The sequence below is a fragment of the Peromyscus eremicus genome, chromosome 4 (assembly GCF_949786415.1).
Source record: "Peromyscus eremicus chromosome 4, PerEre_H2_v1, whole genome shotgun sequence".
NCBI classification, from domain to species: Eukaryota; Metazoa; Chordata; class Mammalia; order Rodentia; family Cricetidae; genus Peromyscus; species Peromyscus eremicus.
The window spans coordinates 92,825,961-92,831,533 of record NC_081419.1 but is presented as its reverse complement, the minus strand read 5'-3'; positions in this window follow the sequence as shown (position 1 = coordinate 92,831,533).

Genomic DNA, 5,573 nt, shown 5'->3' with positions numbered 1-5,573 from the left:
TGCCGAGTCCACCCCTGAACAAAGCCTCATTCCCAATTCAAGCGGGGGAGGGGCGCTTTGGGAGGTAAAGGAGCAGGAGCAGAAAGGGTAGTGTCACCCGAGCCTGGGAACAGCCGGGGAGGGGCTGGGCCCTGGAACGCCTAGGGCAGAGAAGCGCCCAGAGTGCTGAGGAAGCCTGGTTAATAAGCAGGAAAAGCCGAGCCTTAAAGAGTGGCTTAGGGGCTCCTCCTGCACTATATACGATGCCCCACCTTTCCCAGACCATGCTGCTGGAGCACTGACCCGGGCAGCTTTGAAGGTAACTAGGGCTGCCAGCCCCTGTGGCTGGGCAGTAGCCTCCCTTGCAAAAAAGAAAAAAGAAAAAAAAAAAAAAAAAAAAAAGACAGCTCCTTTGCCTCCAGAACTGCTCCCGGGCCCCCAGACTGCCCAGCTGGTCTACAGGACATGGTTTACCAAAGGCCGTGCTAAACCGTGGTGCACAAACTTCTCAAAGGGCTGAATTCTCTTAGGACCACTACCCTTACTTCTGCTTCCCACCCTTAGAGAAGGCAAAATCCCAAACCTTGGAAAGTAGGACACTGAAGGACTTCTCCCTTCTCTGAGCCTCCCAAGGCAAAGATTCCCAGCAGTCCTTCCCAACACACACAGGCCAGCTCTACTGTCTTGTCTCACAAAATTAGCCCCTCTCCTCAGCCAAGTCCATTATCATGTCTCATGGTAGACCTCAGTCCTCATCAGATCGGGAGTAGAGGGCACCTATGCCCGCCGAAGCTTCCGAAGGTTGAAGCAGGAGAGGGGATAAGGCAGCCTTTGACACAGCTGCTTTATCTCTGATAATGGGGGGATTGGGACTGCGAATCAGGAAAGGAATGTAACTGGTCACAGGGAGGGAGCCTCAAGTAGCAGGCCACTTTCAGCCTGGGAACTGACAGAGCATTGCTGGAGTGGACTTCTCCCTGGCACCTTCCGGCAAAACCCTTGTGATCCTGGTACGAGAGGGAAGAGTTGACATATTTGGGACCCACGTAGGAAGAGAGAATCCTGACTTTGGAGGAGGCAAAGCCCCCAGGAGCTACTTAGACTGCCCAGCCTGCTCCACAGCCAAAGGAAGTGTCCTCAGAGCTTTCCCTGTGGCTGGCTGGCTCCTTTGCCCGAGGAGGCTCAGGGTCAGTGAGTGGGCTTATGACCGGGGGCTGTGGGGGGATTGTAGCACAGGCTTGCTAAGGGCACTTGATGTTCCTCCTTTAGCAGCCCATTGATTTCCTGGGTCCCCTTCTCTCTTGCTTTTTAAAGCTGGTCAACAAGCCAGCTAAGAGGAGGCCGGAGTTATTATACAGGTTGCTTGTACCCCAAAGGGTACTTTCTGGCCTCCTGTCCTCTTGGACTCCATTTGCAGGAACCTCTACATCTGGACCATCTTCCTTCCCAATCCAGAGCCTTTCTCTCCACTTCAGGAAAAGGCCCCAGCTCCCATAGTTTCTCCAGCCTTTCTTTAGAGCATGCTGCTCCTCCACCAGAACAGCTGTGCCAGTGCCTGGGGGCTGTCACCTTTCCCCTCTTTGGCCAAAGAAGGGTTTGTCACTTGGTCTGGAAAGAGGAATGGATCCATCAGGTCTCCAGAACTACCACCCCCACCCCCGCCCTCAGCCCCGCCCCGCCCCCGCCCCCAGCAGAGGCTTGCTCTCTACCTAGGCACCCCCAGACCCTTCAGTAAGGGTTAGCTGCCTCGGAGCAGGAGAGCCTCGGAGATGGATGCCTGGAGGAGAACATCCAGGGCCACGGAGAACATGCTGCACACCCCTCCCCCACCAAGTACAACCAGACTGACAGCAGGGACAGACTGGCTGCTCTGTCATCCCCAGTTCAGCCGCGAGGCACCTCCCCCCAACTGCCGCTGCAGTCCCAGCAGACCGCCTGCCCTGAGATCCAGCCACCTGGCAGGGGCAGGGCACCCAAGCCCGCAGCGCAGTTTCTGTGAAGGTGGCACTGACCACTTTCACCTGCCTCGATGTTATGTCCAGGTCTCCTTTCCCGGTGTGGGCAGGCAGCCCTCCCCTGCCTCTCCTCAGAGCCTCCAAATTCCAGGTCCCAGAACACTGAGCAACCTGGCCCCTAATCTCCACTGGACAAGATGAGGGACTGGCTCTCTCGTGGAGGGACACCTTGGCATGGATTAAATTCGATGCCAACACTTGCCCCCTTCCCCCGTCAAATGAAGCCCCCAGAGGTGGGGAAATAAAGCTGGTCTTCCATAGTCCTTTTGCTGGGACCCCGCTCCCTCTTAAAGGGATCTCCGAAAATTATTTGCCCCCCAGGCAAAGCCAAGTGTAGAACTCTGGTTATTACCTGCTGTGGCGTCTTTTCCCTAGGGATGGGAGAGTCAGAAGTACTCCCTTTCTAACTAAGCCGGAGGGGATGGGCCCCCTCCTGCCACCAAGAAGCCAGTTGTTGAGTGCCCATCAAAGAAGAGGATCGTATCTCTTCCCTAAGGACACCTATTGCCACAGGCTGGGTCCGGGGGGATCAGGGTGAAGTGGGGGGTCTGTGTGGGACCAGTCTCAACACAAGCCGCATGCGCTCAGACTTTGGGGGCCGCATGCCATGGTGCTGTGTCCAAAACCCCCATCTGCCCAGCGCTAGCCTCCAGATTGCTAGCCAGGGAGGTCTTTGCAGCTGCCCCTCCCAGCGAAAGCTGTTTCTGCATTCTCCTTCCCTTGGACACTGGACTTCTACCCTCGTTGGGTCCCCTGGCCTTCTCTTTAAGCGGCATTCTCTACCCTTCACCCGAGTTGCCTCCCTGCAATGCCAACAACTGCTGCTTACACCTATTTCAGGCTCCTTCCTCCCCTCGTTGGCGTCCCTGGGGTCCGCCTGCACCCCCACCCGTCAAGGGATGTGGGGGGGGGGATGGGCACACCTCGGCTCCCTAGAGCGCCGCAAAGCGGCATCTTCTTTCTACCGCCCGCTTAGGCACCTAGGTTCATCCAGCCCTTAAGGGTAGAAGGGGGTGGGGGGTGGGGGGTGGGGGGGCATAAATGGCGGAGAGAGGCCCGAGGGCACTTCAGCCGGAGAGGGACAGTCACAAGTCACATACACTAAAGCCACCTCTTCTGCATTCTCCCTTCGCCGATGGAGGGTCGACACTGCTGGGGGAGGCCTCTCCTGACCATTGGGAGCCCTCCAAGGCCCCCACCCTTGCCACCCCCAGGAGGAAAGACTCCCCCCAAGGGCTGGAGTAGTGAGCCCCCCTCCCCCCCGTAGCTGCGGCAGCCTCCGGCTGAGGTCAGGCTCCACCTCCTTTCTCCGGATGGAGAGAGCCGAGGGTTGTTTGTTGTTGGGGTGTGTGATAGAGAAGGTTCGAGATCACCTGGCTGGGTGGGCACGCCTCTGGGAGTCGGAGCTGAGCTGGGTGGGCTGGGTTAGGCTGGAGCCTGCCCTAGAGGGCGAAGTACTAACCTACCCCCGCCCCCATCCCAAGGTTCGGGCTGGGCAGCCAGGTCGGCGGCTTAGGTTCTGCACCGGTCCGCGTCCCCCTCCCCCCCGGCTGCGCTCCATCCCTTAGGAAGTGACCAGAACGTCCCAAGGCAGAGGCCAGTCGGAGAGTGACTTCCTACTTTCAAGATGCTTCCACCAGTCCGGCACCCGGATGGGTTGTGGGTAGAGGGAGGAGGAGACTGAAAACTAACTTTCTGTGAACATCGTGTAATGGCTGCTGGGGAGGGGCAGGTGCCAGGGTCTGTTCCCGGGTGTGGGGCTGGGGGAAGGTGCGGGTGTTCTGACAAGAGTCCACAACCACATCGCGAGCTGATTTTGCAGAGGAGCCGACATTTTTTTTGGGGGGGGGGGCAGACCTTCGGGAGCAGGAAAGATGAGGACACCGGCGGCAAAGGTCTCTTTTAGCATAGGCAGGAATCTGTGAGACCCACTCAGAGTAGGACACGAAGCTGGAGAGCCTCTGGGGCCACTCAAGTTTTCTCTCCGCCACGCCCTGCCCCGAAGGCGTTGGGGACACTCTAGATCATCCGAGGAAAAGAAACTCTGGGCCTGAGATCCGAAATGCAAACTGATGGAACTTCCAAGATGCTTTCACGCAGGGACAGTCGGGTTGCCCCTCGGTTTCCTCCTAGCTTAACTTTTGGGTCTCTCCTTCTTTCCCAGGTAGGAAGTTGGTGGAAAGGGTCCCTCCTAGGGCACAGACCCCTCAAAGACGCTGCAACCCTAACTGCCCACCATACTCGGGAAAGATTGAGAAAGGCAAAAGCGATTTCATTCTCCCCACTGAGGCAGTCAGCCTTGCTAGCCCCAAACTATGGTTTACTGGAGAACCTACTGTTTTTCAGATGCCTAACATGGAGACCAGTGCTCCCCGACCCCCCCCCCCCCCCTTTGAGATTAGAACTCTCAAGCCGTAGCAGTTATAGACAGACCAGTATGGTGGCGACCACACTCCTCTAATCCCATCCTTTGGTAGGAAGTGGCAGGTCAGCCTGGTTTACATAGTGAGTTCCAGACCAGCCACCGCTACTTAGTGGGACCCTCTCTACCAAAAAAAAAAAAGTAGTAAATGGAGAAAAGTGAGTTGGTTCCTCATTCTTACCCCAATCCCATTTGGGATACAGTTACTGGGGATGATTCACAGATGAGGAGACCCACGATTAAAACAGCAAGTGCCTGTCCCTAGTTACAGAAAGGGACTTACAAGCCCTCCTCTTGACTCTGAAGTCAGTGCTCGGCATCTACCTGGAGCTGTCGCGCTTGCCCCAGCCCACAGCTCTGCCTTCTTCCGGCTTGAAGGGCATGTCAGGGCCTTGTTATGGCCTAGCCACCCCCAGCTGGCTCCCACCTCAGTCTGGGGATCGCTGTATCTCACACGACAACATGTTGGTCTCAAGGAAACCCCATGCTCTAGCACTGCCTTTTCCAAATAGGATTTAACCTGCCAGCAAATTCCCTGGGCACAGGTCATGCCTCTTTATCTATTCATTGGTTGAGGCAGGGTCTCACTGCATAGCCCAGGCAGGCTCAAACTTTCTTTGTAGTCCAGGCTAGCCTCAATTGCCTTTCTCCGCCCCAGCCTCCAGCATGTTGAGGTTACATGCTTATGCCCACTTTACCTGGTTTCTGTTCAATTTCTTTAGCTTCCATTCTGGAGCTCTCTCGAATTCCTGCCTCTGGAATTGCTGTTCTCCAAGTCAACTCTGCCTTTCTGGAAAGATCTTCTAAAAGTCAGAGTTCTAGGAAGTCCACAGAGCTCCTCGCCTCTGCCTTCTGGGTGGTCTATTGCTTTATCTGGGCCTCTATAGTGAGTCTATGAACACCTGAAGAGCAGGTCTATGGCTTCCACATCCTCTTTGGTAGTTTCCCATAGGTGCAGCACAGTCCTGGCCCCAAGGAAACATGGTCAGTCCTTCAGCCTTTGCCCTGGACACAGCCCTTCATCTCTACCCTCCCTCAAATCCACTTGGAGGTAAATTAGTCTCTAGGAACAATAGCAAACAAGTAGTGTTGGTTTTCATAGGACTCTCAAAAAAGACTAAAATTAGAAGCCAATACTGATTTTTTTTTTTTTTTGA